This window comes from Dendrobium catenatum, unplaced genomic scaffold, assembly GCF_001605985.2.
Source record: "Dendrobium catenatum unplaced genomic scaffold, ASM160598v2 fragScaff_scaffold_1468, whole genome shotgun sequence".
Taxonomy (NCBI): domain Eukaryota; kingdom Viridiplantae; phylum Streptophyta; class Magnoliopsida; order Asparagales; family Orchidaceae; genus Dendrobium; species Dendrobium catenatum.
Window position 1 is genome coordinate 537,831 of NW_021319930.1, and position 16,252 is coordinate 554,082.

At 36.4% G+C, this 16,252-nt stretch overlaps 1 protein-coding gene across 9 annotated transcripts in view; it reads left to right on the top strand.

Moving 5' to 3' along the window:
• Positions 1–16,252, top strand: part of LOC110109967 (protein STICHEL-like) — a 50,334-nt gene that overhangs the window by 28,581 nt on the left and 5,501 nt on the right. The window contains exon 8 of one of the 9 annotated variants that reach the window (XM_028700189.1): positions 5,524–5,920. The exons of 7 other annotated variants lie outside the window; for them this stretch is intronic. The gene's annotated coding sequence lies outside the window, so the exon portion shown is untranslated. Of the gene's footprint in view, positions 1–5,523; positions 5,921–15,780; positions 16,243–16,252 lie in introns of those variants that run through there. One more of the 9 variants, XR_003702801.1, reaches the window with a different exon arrangement.

Here is a 16,252-nt window from a genome sequence, read left to right on the forward strand (position 1 = left end):
ATGCATGAGCACTTAATTTAGGCTCTCCTAGATCTAAGGAGATGGCATGTTTACTATTTTTATGTACTCCCTGTATTGTTACCTCAAGGGTTAGCTCAAAACTCAATTCAAATCTATTCAACGTAGTGACATCCTAAGGACAATAATTAATGACCCGTCTAGCGAACTTAGGAAAATTCTAGGAGCTAAGATAGATCCCTGATTGACATGAAAACTTCAACATTCAAACTTAGTGACATCCTAAACATCCCATAATTTTTTAGAATTTTTTAGGACTCTCTAGACCCCTTAATTAACCAACCATAATTTACATGTTAATTAGGTCCCGATAACTTCTAAAAATTATAATAAATTTATTTTAAATTAGAAAATTATCTATAATAGCTTGAATTCTCCAGAATTTGACCATCAACCTTAGAAATATAGGGCACCTTAGTTGGACTTTAATATTACCCTTAATTTAAATTTAATTAAAAATTACCTTATTGTACTTATTAGATAATTAAAAATTATTAAAAAATTCTAAATTTTCTCCAAATATTTGGGAACATCTTCTTAGGTTATTCTTGACTTTTGGGGGTGATTCCAATCAGTTTGGAGTTGATTTGGATCAAAATTATAAAATCACCCCTTATTAGGCAATTTTAATAATTCATTAATTACACAAAATTTTGAAACTTCATATCTTTGCATAAGAAACTCCAAATCCAGGAAACTCAAAGCCTAACTACTCATCTTAAGCCCTAATATTTACCTAAAATGTTGGAAACCCCAAACCTAGCATATTTTCCATAGTGACCTTTTGAACCCCCTTAGTCTAACACCTAGGAGGATCCGGGACTTTTCAAAATTAGCTAATATAATTTAAACATTAATTACCACTACCCTAAGCATTAAAATGAATTAAAAAATTAAATTAATTAAAATGGATCCTAATTCATTAATATTTAAATTTTAAACAAAGTTTCCTTTTCAGACCTTTAAGAAATCTGAACTTTAGGTAACTTGAACTAACTACTTAGCTTAGGATCTATCCTAGCCACACAAACCTTTACACACATATAATTGTTTGTTAGGGCACCACTTCTAGACCTAGGCTAGGCCGGTATTTAATTTTCTGCTGTGTGTCGGGCTTTCCGAGATTTTACTACATGTTGTGAAAGTTGATGTGTGTTTGCTATTTTGATTGATTGTGCGCTAGATCTACCCCTAGGTTAGGATCGATATCATGTTTTCTGCAGGTGGCTATTCTCATGTAGCGCTAAATAAAAGGAGTGCAATTGTCATGATTTAAATACTAATAATTTATTATACAGGTGCTTCAAAAATTACTCAGCCCCCCTAAATAAATGAGGGCTAAATAAAAATCATATTTATAATTACTACAGGTGCTCCAGAGACTGCCTAGCCCTCATAAGTAATTAAGAGCATGGTCAAGTATGGCTGTGATGAGTTATTATTATTTCCATATAAACTGCTTGGAAATTTTTATTAGGATAACATTGCAGAAGAGTCTAGAATTTACTGCTATTTCATTAATATAAATGTTTGTAATATTAGTGAGAGTTGTGAAAATAACTTTGAGTTGAGATATCCTTATCCAACTTGAATTTCAAAAGAAGAAGACATTCTCAAGAGAGAGTCTTCTTCCATTTGGAAGCTCGAATTCGGATGACTTTTAGATATCCAAAGAGAAAAGGCAATACCCCTCAAAGGGGAGATTGTCTATTCTTTTGGATATTCAAGCCACGACGAATCCAATGAGTCAGAGGAGGAGAGATCCAAGGAGAAGAAGTCCAAAAAGGCTGAAGAACTGAAGACTCAATATCACACTCAAAGTCATTTGCGTTAGTCCTAGGCTTATAAATCTGGGTTGTTGGCAGTGGTGCCCGGCCACTTTATTTTCTACAGACCCTAGATTGTAATTAAGGGCAGTTGGCCTATGTACATTTATTAATTAGTTTAATTATTTTGATGTGTTCATTTATAAATGATTACCTCTAGGGTTGCTTTTTTTCTTAGTTTATTGGTGACTTGCATTCCACTTTTATTTTAGCATGGATATCGTTAGGTTCTTTAAAGATTAAAATATTTTCTACTCGTAATTAATATTTAAAATTTTAAAAATTAAATAATTTAGAAACTTAACGACCTAGGAAACTGCCGGAATCGTCCGGGGTCGCATGCATATTAAATGATATTAAATAATGAACATAAACACTAATGCTACATGTATGTAATAACATATTTAATCATAAAATGATATTAAATAATGACCAAACATTTTAAAAATAAATATAAAGTTCGTACATAGAAATGAAATTTCCAGCATAGAACTAAAATGTCTAGTAATAACAAAAAAAATCTACTCCTAATTTGTCTCATTATTCTCCTATGTTGATGTTTGCTTCTTTCCATTGAACTTCTTTCTCAATTTCCACAACTCATCCAACAACTATTTTTGTTGCATCTACATCTGTTTGTGATATTTTGACTTGATCTAGCTCTTCTTTAAAGGCACCTACCTATTGACTATACAATGACTCCTGGTTGCTTGTTGAGAAAATGGAGCTGCCAGATGTTTGCCTCTCGTATCCGTAGGCTTGCGAGCCTAAATTATAAACCCGACCTTTCTGCATTCCATCTATAACTTGCGACTAAGTGCAGTAGTCAGAATAATCTGTCGAGTCAAAGGGTTAACCCGAACCCGACCCGATTTTTGAAACGGGTCGAAATGTTGAACCCGAACCCGACCCGTTTCGGGTTCGGGTTGACCCTAACCCGAAATTTTCGGGTCGGGTTCGGGTCGGGTTTTCGTGTCGTGTCAAATATTGACACCCCTAACGTAAGCTTTCCTTGCTCGCTCATTAACTCATTGTTGGTCCTCCTACCGCTTGTGGGTATGATTATGCAACTCAACAACGATCGGCTCTCTATCCAACAACTCTTTCTATAATAACCTTACATTATTATACATAACTAAGTAAATTATTTAAATCTTTTAAAATTTCCTACCGAAGGTCGTCTATGCTTAATATGTGGAACTGATCTCCCAGTATGGAGGGAACTATTCATGCCCCCAATATCAAAATCTCAGTTCTGTCTATTATGATCCCTTATCCTGGTATAATCTGAGCTGTCCAAGAACTGGTTAGCTCGGCTCATACACTCTCACCAATCCAGAGGAGTCGCTCGCCTGACTTTCTAATGTTTATAAATATGTCTCGCATACGAGTTGACCCGCTCTTCTTAAAATTCTTTCCAATATCATCTTTGTGATCGGGTAACTAATAAAAATCTTTATGCATACAAAAATATACAATATATAATATTTTTGCTAGCTTAATTAAATAGTATATTAGAAGTTGTGCCCTCCATGAGCCACATGTTGAGCATTTCATTTGGGATTTTCTTCTAAAAAATATAAGGTACATTATACCTATTTCGGATGATATCTTGTATTTTATGCGTCAACTTGTTCGACTAATGAAACCTACACAAAATGTGTTAGGTGAAAGAACATTTATAAAGTTTTAGTAATATTTTAAGAATATAGTAAGTTCGTACATGTCACCCTCAGGTGCAATCAACATGCGCCGCTCTGACGTCTGCTCTGTCGTAACTAGGTGAAGAGTCCATTTGCAGAGGGATGAGGGGGTGATGGTGGATAGAATGACGTGACATATTGTGGATATGGATAAGTGGGAGGGGCCTCCATAAGAAGGTGGGGTAGTAAAGGTTGAAGAGAGTACCATGCGTTGAGTCTAGCGAAGGAAAGCAGAGTTCTGGTAAGTAAATCTTCGGACTACTAGTTGGAGGAGTAGGTAAAGGCGGGTTAGGCTACTCTTAGTTGCATGTTTAGAAAAAGAAGCCCCTTTAGTACGTATAGGCCTACTAACTGAGCCACTAGTCACCTTATTGTTGCGCCTACCAAAAATATTCTCGATCAATCCCTGGTGAAGCTCATCACTGAAAGACATGCAAAAAATATTGAAGAAATATTAATAGCATAAATTATAAAAATACATTTAATATAAATTGTAAGTACTACTATGCTGTTAAAATAAAGTAAAACAATAATAAAATAACTAAAGTAATTATTGCTATGTTGTTAAAAATAAATTATATAGTTTATATAAATTGTTGATTCATAATTGATTATGAAATATCATTAAATAAATTTATCTTCTTTTTATTAATCATTTGTTGATTCACTTCTATATGATAACACATCTTCATCGCTATCATATTCCTCATGACTTTCTCTATGTTTAAATCTACTTTGTCTAACTGCAACTCACTCTCATTAGTTACAATTTGATCGTCCACATCGTTAGTAAGATATTTTAAGTTTGGCATAAGCTTTTCTTGATGTGCTTGTGGTATTGATATGGTTTTCTCAAAGAATCCTCTGGTTTTGGTCTTGATTACTACGAGCCAATCCTATTTGCATCGTAATGTATTTGGATAGTTAACAAAATAGAATGGGCTTACCTGGATAATAATGATAAATGGGTTAAACTTTTCATATCTCCTATCCTGCTTTACTTTTGTAAGTTCTGTTATACAGTAAAACATATGTAATCTTGTATCTTTGTTATGCACTAGATCAAACAAGTCACAATTGAAAAGATACGCATTATTCATGTCATATGGATATTCCAGCTGTAATACTTCTTATATTACCTCGTACTTAGAATCATCACTTGTATGAGTATTCTTTCTTACACAAACATCAAAATTATCTGTCTTCCTACTTTCACGCCAAGATTTGGTTTGAAATTTATAGTCATTAACAAAAAAATTAGCCAACATTTCATTAATGTATTCGGTCCCTAAACTAGATCCAATAATCCTTGATACTGCAAATCACACCCTTGATTGTGGACCTAATTGGTTGATTAAATGTTGATATATTAGTAGCATATTTATTGACTACTGTGTTAACTAATTAAGACAAATTAATTGAAATGAATAGTCGAAATATATATCGTATTTTTGATCCAATTTGAAATTTATCTCCCCCTGCGTGTGTGCATGGTCACCCAAATTGCATACACTCTTATGTGGTCAGAGTCAAGAAGTAAAAATTAACGAAAATAAAATTACATACTCTTTTACATCCTATTATACCCAATCTTGAGTCTTGAGCTTTGTATATCTTACCTGAAATGTTAGTTCTCACTGACAAAACAAATATCCAAAATATTTAGTGAGAAAAGCAATAATTCAATAAATAAAGTTTTTCATCATCAAAATCACATATTAAGGATTCTAGATTGCAACACAATCATTTTGCTCGTAGGAGAATTGTCATGTCCGTTATGAGCTCCCCTATTCTTGCCTGTAGGCGGGCTGATTTATTCTATATGAGCCACTTATTCTCGCTTGCATGCTAGTTGTTGTGTGTACTATAAATTCCTTGCTCTTGCCCACAGGTGAATTGTAGTTTGCATTATAAGTCATTTCCTTCTCCTAGGCGAGTTGCCGTGATCATTAAAAATATATTATTCTCGTCTATAGGTGGGCTGATGTGCGCACTACGAGTTCCTTGCTCATACCCATAGGCAATAGATATGCTCGTTGCAAGTTCATTGATATTTCCCACAAACAAGCTGCCATATTCGTTACATGTTGCCAATGCTTGCCCGTGGGTAATCTTTTATGCATCATAAGTTCATATTTGCTCTTGTAGGTGGGCTGATACATTCATTACATGTCTCTTGTTTTCTTCCATAAGCGGGCTGTCATGCTTATTACAAGCACAGTGTTCTCATTTTTATTCGTAGGCTGGCTGATGTGCTCATTTCAGGTTCCTTACTCATAAAGGAGATGTCATGTAAATTATAGGTTCCTTGCTATTGGATTTTAAGTTTCATAAATTTTATTCAATTATAATTTAAATTTAATTGTTCTTTTAGATTAGATTCGATTGCTGTAAATTCATGTAAATCTTTATTTTCATTGCATTTTTAATTGTCCAGGTTATTTTTAAAATTCTGAGTTCAATTATTATTTGGATAGAATTTTGGCAGCCTTCTGATGTCTCACCCATATAGGAGAAATTTTGGGAGTCTAGTTTTGCCTACCATGCTATGGAAAAACATATATGGTCAGTGTTGAGTGACATCGCAATCGATATCTTTAATTCTACCAGACTACGAAAAATATGTATGGATCATCGAGGTACTTGCTCACAAATTTTCCTACTGGCATGAAAACTTGTACGAGTACTTAAGAGTGTCCCCGCCACACTACGAAAAATACATACAAGACCTACCCACTTCACCGCAAGCATCACGTACGAGATTTCTCCTTTTATGCTTTGAAAAGCGTGTATAGGGGGTTTGCTCGTTGCATCGTAAATGTCGACAACAGGATTTGAGTTTTTGAGTTTAGCGAGCATTATATTTTAAAATGAGATGAGGAGACAATGATGACAAAGAAATTGGTGAGGGTTGGAACACACAAATTCATTATTTTCTTTATTTTTTTTTTTGAATTTTCTCTTTGCGCTATGTTTTTTTAAAATATTAATACTAATACTATTAATAGTATTATTATTAGAGAGAGAAAGGGTTGAATATCCTCTTTGTTAGAGAGAGAAAGGAGGGGCTTGTTTCAAGTGGATGGATTAGAGTGGTCTGCTAGTGGAGGAATATATTTGAGGGATCGTTCGGCTCTTGTTGTATGGAGGGGAATGCAAGTTCTATGTTGTTTTGGCAGCTGTTGTTTGAGAGTTGTTTTGTTTGGATTGTGAGTTGTTGGTTTGCTGGGTAGTAGACAGAGGGCGAGAGGGAGGTTCGATTTGGAGCTGTAGGTGGAAGAGGTAGTGGAGATTGGTTTAGACTCATGTGAGTTGGGCTCCTGCTTTGTACGAATGTGGGCTCCGAAAATTCGGCCCCTGCCTTCGCCCGCTGTTTTTTTTTTTTTTTCATTTGAGGGTGTTTTAACGGAGTAAGTTCCGGGGTAAATTTTGGGAAGGCAGATGGGTTTGTAGATAAGACACTACCCAGAGATTTCACCCTTGTTTTGCAATATGATCTGAGTTCTGGTTTCCTATAGGCGTAGGCCCCTATAGTAATTACCCCTCCCGATAACGAGAGAGAACTTTCGATTAAGGCTAGTCATCAGTGAATATATTGTATATGTAGATACGCGATATCCGACACATAGTAGCAGCATTAGGCTTAAGTATTTTGAATGAAAAATATTTAAAATTGAAAATTGCACCATCTTGCACTTAAAGCGGATGGTGGGGGAATGGATGATGGACCCGATCAAGATCCCATGGTTCCGTCATCTCGGGCCATTGTGATCCCTAGTCTACTTAGTCAGAGGAGGTAGTCGACCCAACTTGACAGAAGGATCCTTGTCGGCAACCATGGTTGCTTCATCCAAGGGAATCTTATAGACCTGGATTGGATATTTGTCTAAGGGGATAAATTTGAATCCTCCTTAGTTAACAGATGACTTTGTGCCCTATCGATCATATCCTATTGATTCATATCTCAAGGATTTGATGCTACTGAGGAGCGTATTGGCTTTGACCATAATCGATATTTCGTAATGCCATTTGACGGCAAGACCACTTGGTTCAGAGGGCTCTAGGTCATAACCGTTTATCCTGCAATGCCATTTGGCGGCAAAATTGCTGGTTAGAGGACACGTACCACATCCTTACCAGCAGGAGATTATTTGAGAATGGATCATAGCGATATTTTCGATTAAACATTTAACTCTATATTAGATGAAGTTATTTCAATTTATCCACCCTGTTAAACTGTTGCAGAGGGTGGATGAATTTTGCTTTAAGTGTTTGATAGTATTGAATTTCAATTTTAAATATTCTGGAGTTGGATGATCTTTGAAATTTTTGAATTTTGGATATATGGGTGGCATTTGAAATATTTAGAATTAACCCCTTAGGTTGAGATTTTCGTTCAACACGACCATCATCGAGGTGACCTTGAGGTCACTTGAAAATATTTGAATTTTGTGGAAGTTTGAGGGCACTTTGAAATGTTTGAAATTAACCCCTATAGTTGAGATAATCATTCAACACGACCATTGTTGGGGTGACTTTGAGGTTACTTCCATTTATGCTTTGAACCTTGTCGACTCCGTCTAGTTATCGATAGAGGATTATGTTTCATAGGCTTCATACCTTTATTAGTGAATTTTCTTTGTTGAAGGCCTTGAAGGCTTAATATGAATGTATAAAATAAATATCCTGATCGACCTCACAATCGTATATTTATTTAATGGTTCGAGCCATGTCGATTCCTATTTACATGCATAGAAGGATCGGGCTCGAACTTGGGTTTATTTATTAACTCGCGCAATATCCCTAAACGTCACATGTGTATTAATAACACGCTTACCGGGGCCCATACGAGTGTTTGATTACATTTACCTTTTTTGTGTACCTATGTGTATACAAATTACGGTGCATGTGCGGAGGTATTTTGAATATTTGGCGGATGTACTACATGTTGCAAATCTGATTTTATGGATTATAATTTTGATGATATCAAACATTTCTATGCCTTGCCTACTAACATTTCAAGACCATAAGATCAAAACGACATTTTGAACCAGTTCAAGATTGGGTAAATTAGATCTGAGTCAGTTTGTAAACTTTTCATTTTCTTGAGTCTATTGTAAACGATATGGTTTTTGATGCTAAGTAACCTTGCATACACACACTTGGGAAAAATTTTTTCTATATGAATTAGAGTTTTATGTTTTTTCTCACATCGTCCGGGACGATCCAAATATCAGCTTGGACGATCAGTTGAAAACATAAACCCTAATTAGGGCATCCTAGTTAAGGCACCCGTCATTAAGCAGATCATCCTGGACGATATTCGTATCGACCGGGACGATAGGCTCAAATCAGAAAGAATCAACCGCCAGATCTATTTAGGTATTCTTTATTTTTGGACATCATCCAGGACATCATCCTAGATGTCCTGGACGATGTAACACAATTATGCCTAAATTAATCTGGTAATTAAGGAAAACAATTAAGGTTTGATTACACGATCATATCGTCCTGGACGATCGCAGGATCGTCCGGGACGATCACTTGGACAATTTGACATCGGCCTTGTTTTATTCAGAGCGATGTTCTAGATGATATGCACGGATTTGAATTAATCGTCCGGAAGGATCGTGGGATCGGCCCGGACGATCAAGCTATTTTTTGATTGTCCAGACATCCATTCAGAGCGATGGCGTGACTGATATTCTATGATTTGAACTAATCGTACAGGACAATATATGATTGTCCTGGACGACATGAACAAAATTCTTCTGATCGTCCCAGATCGTCCTAGCTAATTGAGCTAAAATTGTACTGATCATACGTCCTGAACGATAATGTCGGTTTGTTGCAATTAAGAGCTATTTCGAAGCTCTTCTATATAAGCTATCTTGTATCACCCATGAGGGTATCTTTTGCTGCTATCTTGACCTTAGAGAGCCTATAGGAGAGGGAGAGAGAGGATCTTATGAGGGGGAGTTTGTGAGGGGTTTCACAAAGGTTGCTCCAAGCATTGATCCACGCTGTCTTCTCCGATCGTAATCCCTTGTCCTTGGAGGGTTGAGAGAGGTTCACTTCAGCAATCGATCAAGGTTCTCTACCTGCTTCAGGAGGAAGCAAAAGAAGTTGGGTTCTCTGCCTCGCCGGTGTTGGTGGAAAGGAGGTTTTATAAAGGCTTCTCTGCCTTGCTGTGGAAGCAAAAGGAGAGTCATTGAGTTTAGTCCAATACCTGGATGGCGCCTCCGGGGAGTGGACGTAGGTCGAGTTGACCGAACCACTATAAATTTCTATATTCTTTACTATTGCTTTTTTAGTATTTAATTTCCGCACTTAAAATTTCTTTTTGGTGAATCTTGGTTTAATTTAGTTTTGTGTTTTTGTTTGAAAGATTTTTAAAATACAAATTCACTCCCCCTCTTGGTTAGCCTTGAGGCAGTTCATGAGGGCTTAACATTCCTAATGAACTTTCACTATAACATCCCACAGAAAATCATTCATGTCGTAGCACTTATGTATTTCCTATAGGTGGTATATTGGATGCACAATCACTATTCATCAAGAAGTTTGCAAGCCTCAATAATATTATGCAACTCAATGTTGAGAACCTGGTTGAACTGAGATTCACTCACTCCATAATGATTTGATCTTGCTTTCTCTTCCCAAAACTCGTATAGGGATTAGTGGGCAACTCCTTGATTACACCATCTTCATCATTTTCTGATGTTGACTTAAATAAATGATCAATCATTTCAACATTGGATGTTTTGCATTCTTTATGGTGCCCCATGCTTCGAAATCGTGGACCACTGCCTTGAACCGATAACTGTAGCGATTGAAGACACATCAAGCCATCCATCACACTCATTGTGCGTTGACCTTCAACATGTGTAAGTAGCTACAATATTTATGTATGAGTCAGTTATCGTTGATAATAGTCAGAATCTCTTTCATGATGATCTCTTCCCTTTGCTCATAGGTAGGATATGCTTTCCATACACATATTGGTCATCTACTTCCCATTGCCGGTCTCGAACAATCATATGTATGCAATACAACTTTCTCATTGCATTGTTAGTTGATCCATGATATGAATGACAACATTCAACGTTTTAAAAGGCGAAATTGGGAATCGAGGCATTTTGGCTAAGCGAGGCGAGGTAAGCCTAAAAAAATGATAAAACTAAAGTAATTTAAAATTATGAAATAATGATAAAAAATAACAAAATATTATGTTAATTGTGAATTTGATGATTTGTTCTAAGATAATATTAGTATATTACTGGAAAAGAAGATTTAAAATAAACTCACTTAAAAATAGAACATCTCATTATGATTAAGACCTAATGTAGGCTCATCATCATTTTGATTGTCTTCAAAAGAATCTTCATAATTAATATCAAAATTATCCTCAAACTCTTCTGCATCTATAATATTTTTCTCTTTATCCCCTATATCAGTTAATATTTCATTAGCTCTAGAATGAAACAATAATAACATAAAAATAATTTATTATATTTAAGAATACTTTTGATTTTTTTTGAAGCTCCAATCTCACTTTGTTTCTTTCTTTAATATATATGAGTAGTTGCTTCATTATCTTTATTGACATGAGTTTCTCATTTTGCTTCAACTTCAGCAATATCAATATTCTTAGGAGTAACCCATTTATCATCAGATTGTAATCATCAACAAGTAAATGATCAATTTCATTATCAATGCTTCATTGCTTATGTAATTTGAGATATCTATCTTTCAATTTTTTGTTAAAAATAACATAAACTAGTTTGTTCATTTGATCTGTCACCAATTGATTTCTTCTATTAGTATGAATTTGATTGAAGATGCTCCAATTACGCTCGCATGCATAAGCGGAACATGTTAGACTGAGAACTTTAATTACAAAAGCTTTCAATTCAGGAACATCATCTTCAAATTGACTCCACCAATGTTTTACATGAAAATGAATAATATTTTATGAATATTGATTGAAGTAGAAGATTTGAATATAAATATACAAATTATAAACATATCAGGAGATCATGTTTTGTAGCATGCTTGTGCTGCTCTAAATCCAAACATTCCCTTCTTCAAATGAAATTCCTCAAGTTGATCATTCAATTTGAGATAATATTTTTCAGAAATAAGTCTGTCTATACATGCATACAAATCAGTTTTCACTTATTTATCAACATGAAAGTCTTTATCATAATGAAATTGAGGATTTAAATAGTATGCAGTAGCATGTAAGTGTTGGTGTAATTAACGATCCCACTTTTATCTATAATATCCCTTATTTCTTTGTAGTCACTTTCTTGACCTCCCAAATCTTTTGCAATGTCTTCTTTGCTTCATAAATAAATCACATAGTCGGAGCCCTCTCACCATCAACCATTCTAAACACCTTAACTAATAGTGTTGTTGTCTTCAATGCGTAATTTGTATTCCGCCAAAATGAATCATCTTTCATAATAATTTTTTTTACATATTTTCCTTCTTGTTTTTTTGCCCATGAACTTTTATCCCATTCTTCAGAAGCAAACATAGCTTCCAAATGTTGCCTTAACTCTTTGAATCTCTGCAATGTTAAATATGCAATAATAAATCTCGTAACAGCAGGTCTAATAATTTTCTTGGCAGTGAATTTTTTCATCAAATTGAGTACCCAAGAATGATTGTATATGAACTTACTAACAAATTTGACATTCAATAGGGTTGATTTATGCTGAGGCAACTTTTCGAACCTCTTAAATATTAAATCAATGTAATGTGCAGCACAAGGAGTCTAGTAAAGGTGATGCCTCTTTTTCATTAACATTCTCCATGCAGCTTTATATGTACTTACATTATCAGTAACAACTTGTACTACTAAAACATCACCCACTTTCTCAACAACTTTATCCAACATTTCAAATAACAATTGTGCATTCTTTACAAAACTTGAAGCATCCACTGATTTTAGAAAAAATGTTCCATATAGATTGTTGATCAAGAAATTAATAATACTTCTATGTCGAATATCTGACCAACCATCTGATATTATTGTGACTTCTGTCTCAATCCAAGTTTTCTTAACATCATCCATCTTTTTTGAAGTTGTCTTGACCCCCTCATTCAGCATCCAAGTCCTCAGTTCATACATGCTTGGAAATTGTATTCCTCTTCCATAACTTCCAACAGATCGTAACATATTGATTAATGACGGATTCCTAACAACATTTAAATGGATTCTCATTTTCATAGATGAATCTGATGATATCCAAACAAACTCTATTCCAGAGTTCTTTTGTAGCAGTAGGAGGCTAAAGACCATGAGTGTTTATGTTTTCCTCATCATCAATATTTATCATAAATGTATCCATGGGATCCCGAGTGCCTTGGTTAGAAGAAACTAGATGACTTCCACTACTGGAACCTTCATGCTGTGATCCATAGTAAGAAGAGTTTCCTATCATCTCTTCCATATTTTTTTGTGTGACATCCTTTGTGGTGATAAACTTCTTTAAATAATCTATACATTCCTTTTTCACCTCATCAGATACTTTTGCACATGGTCCCACATCGACATGAGTGCAGTCTATATCCCTTCTTTAAACATATCCCTTCTTTACACCTTTGCCTGACATTTCAACTCGAGTTCCATATTTCCATGCAGGATCTTTCCTTCTTGTGCCACTAATAATGCTAATAATTTATAAAAATAAATAATCACAACATAAAATCAACAATAGGACAGATTTTAACAATTATTTGTACTACCAATAATAAGACAACATGAATACAACAATATATCAGTCTGTTGGGGGTCCAAGGGGGCGTTGTCTCCTGGCAAGGTTCGACTTGTCCGGTCATGTCGCGGGGTCAAGGGGTAGCGCCCCTGAGGGGGTTTCCGGGGGAAGCGCCCCCGGAACAAAATTATATTGTGAGAGTAATTTTGAAATTCTGCTTGTTTTTAAAGTTCGTATGTTGTTTGTATGAAAATATATCGAGCATGCACCTATCGGTACCGAGCATGTACCTATTGTTACCGAGCATGTACCGCTCAGTACCGAGCATATACTTGCTCAGTACCGAGCAGTGCTGGCTCGGTACCTAGCATGTATTTGCTTGGTACTGAGCTATACTGGCTCGGTACTGAGCGATACTGGCTCGGTACCGAGCATGTACCTAGCGTTATGGAAACGAATGAAAGAAAGCCGAATCAGGAGTTTTTCAAGCTTTCGTTACTGCACGTCAAAGTTAAGGTCCACAACACCGCTCACTTGCTCTTCTGACCTAACCGAGGCCTGAACGTTTCCTGCACTCACAACTTCAGCTTCGTTTCCTGGTTTCGAAACCGTTATTGCTTTCAGATTCGTTTCCTGCGTCGTCTCCTGCACTCACGGCTTCGTCTCTTTCTCTCACGGCTTCGCCTCTAGTCCGCCTTTCAATTCTCACAGGAAGCCCTAATCCTATACGCGAATATGGAATCAATTGCGTCGTATTTACATATGTTCCGAAGAAAAAATTTCGAGGCGGTGCCTCGTATTGCCTCGAGGCGTTATGCTCTGATGCGTACGCCTCATGCGAAAAAATAGTAGGCTTCGCTGGATGGTTCGAGGCTTAAGCCCCGATACGCATGACTTCCACCTCGACTTGAGGCGCCACTCAATGCGGACGCCTCGTCCGCTTTTTTAATGGTTGACAACATTATTACTATTGTCAATAGGAGATTTACACTCCAACTAGTATAGCTTTCATGATTCTGTTACAACACATATCGAGGGTCTTGCATTATAGTTTGTAGGTAGGTTGCCCCATTCCCTGCAAGTTCTGTTTGCTTGCGGATGCTCATTTGTATCATAGATCTATCAAACTTGTTGGTACACACCACATCGTATGTTAACATTTGTATTTTTGAAGATCTTTAATCTCTATTGGAGATTTCATACTATTTGTAAATATTTATCCAAAACTTCAGCACAAGTCTCTCATTTTGTTGATTAATACTTTTCTGAATGACTTGGAGATGACTTGGATTCATCAACTATCTCTTTACACATCGACCAATGAATTATTGTATTCTTAATGTAACCTTGGTATTGAAAGTGTTGTTGTAGGTATCACATTCATCCCTCCTTACAAATTGATTGTTAGGGCCATCACTTACACTTTCCTCTTTCTTATTTATTGATGTCCGTTATGTAATAATCTTCAATGCTAGTAGGAGATTAAGATATTTGCTAGCAGTTTGATTTGCTGGTTGTAGAAGCATCCTGGCCTCTAGTAGATTGTAGGGATATCACCACATTTATTTCATGAGTGATATGAGCGCCATTTAATATCATTTAGAGATTGATTTGATCAAGTGCTCAAGCTACATCTATTACGACTTTCTTGTTGCTAGTGAACGAGTTGTACCCATAATTCCTTTGTTCCAAAAGATGTGCTGCAATGTGTACAAATACATGGTGAACTTACCACTATGGATTATTAACATTTGTTGTCTAGTTGAAGTGATAATTGAAAATTTTGCAATGCCTTAACATTATTATTATGCCAACTTATAATTCTTATCTTAGACATTAGATTTTATTTCATTTCAAGTTCAATATTTATCTGAGCTTCATGCATTACTCTTTCGAACTTGAGTCCACAAATGTTCATTTCAGGTTTGAGTTCGAGTTCCCTTGTATGTGATTCAAGTTCACCATGCTCATTTGAGTCTAAATTATGTTCAAGTGTAGTCTGGTCCAACTCAAATCTTTGATTGAGTTCAAATTATGTTCAAGTTCAAATCAAATTTGAGTCTTGTAATTCGTTGAAGTTCATACTCATTTAAATTTGAGTTCATTTAAGTCGATTGTATCAAGTCCATAAGTCCCATATTTTCCTTTGAGTTTCAATCAAGCTCAAGTCCAAGTCCTTGTGCGTTTCAAACAAAAATCTGGCAGCCTCCCGGCATCCCCCCATTTCGGGGAAAAATCAAGAGGCAACTCTCCCCTCCACGCAACATGAGCGCTTCGGGGATTACCCACCTCGTTGCAAGCCTTGCAATGGTTTCCCTCCCACTGTGCTACGTGAGCGCGTAGAAAGATTTGCTGACTCATCACAAACCTCGAGAGCAGGATTTTCAGGTTAGAAACTTATACCTTCCCGTAGGGGTGGTGGTGATAACGGTGCTAATGCACAGATGGAAATACTCTTTATTTTTTTTTTTTATTTTTTTATTTTTTTATTTTTTTTACGATCTCTCTCTCTGCATAGTTACGGGATTTGGCCGAAGAGCCGCGTGTAGGGGAGAAGGTTAGCTTCAGAGCAAGTGAGCTCCCGTCGCTATTTCCGATCAAAATGCCGTAACTTCCGAACCAATAGGAAGGAGTTTCGCGGAAGGAGCGAAGTCGGCTAGCGATGGAGGAGGTTGTTAGGTCTCTCTCTCTCTCTCTCTCTGAACCGCAGAGTTGGGGAAGGGGGAGGAGATATTTGGCTATGGTAGGAGGAGAGGCTAGGTGGGGCGGAGGAAGAGGCGAGGTCGACGAGATGGGGCTTCTGCTCCTTCACGACAGAGGGGTCGAATGACTTGCGGGGAGAAGAGCCCAAAGGCTCTGCCTCTGGCTTCATTTTATTAGCCATAGAAATCAACGATCGCGGCGAAGCATGCACGAAAAGACGTTTTCGGCGCCGTTCGCAGGGTATGGCCGCTGTACACGCGACTACAGGTAATGATTT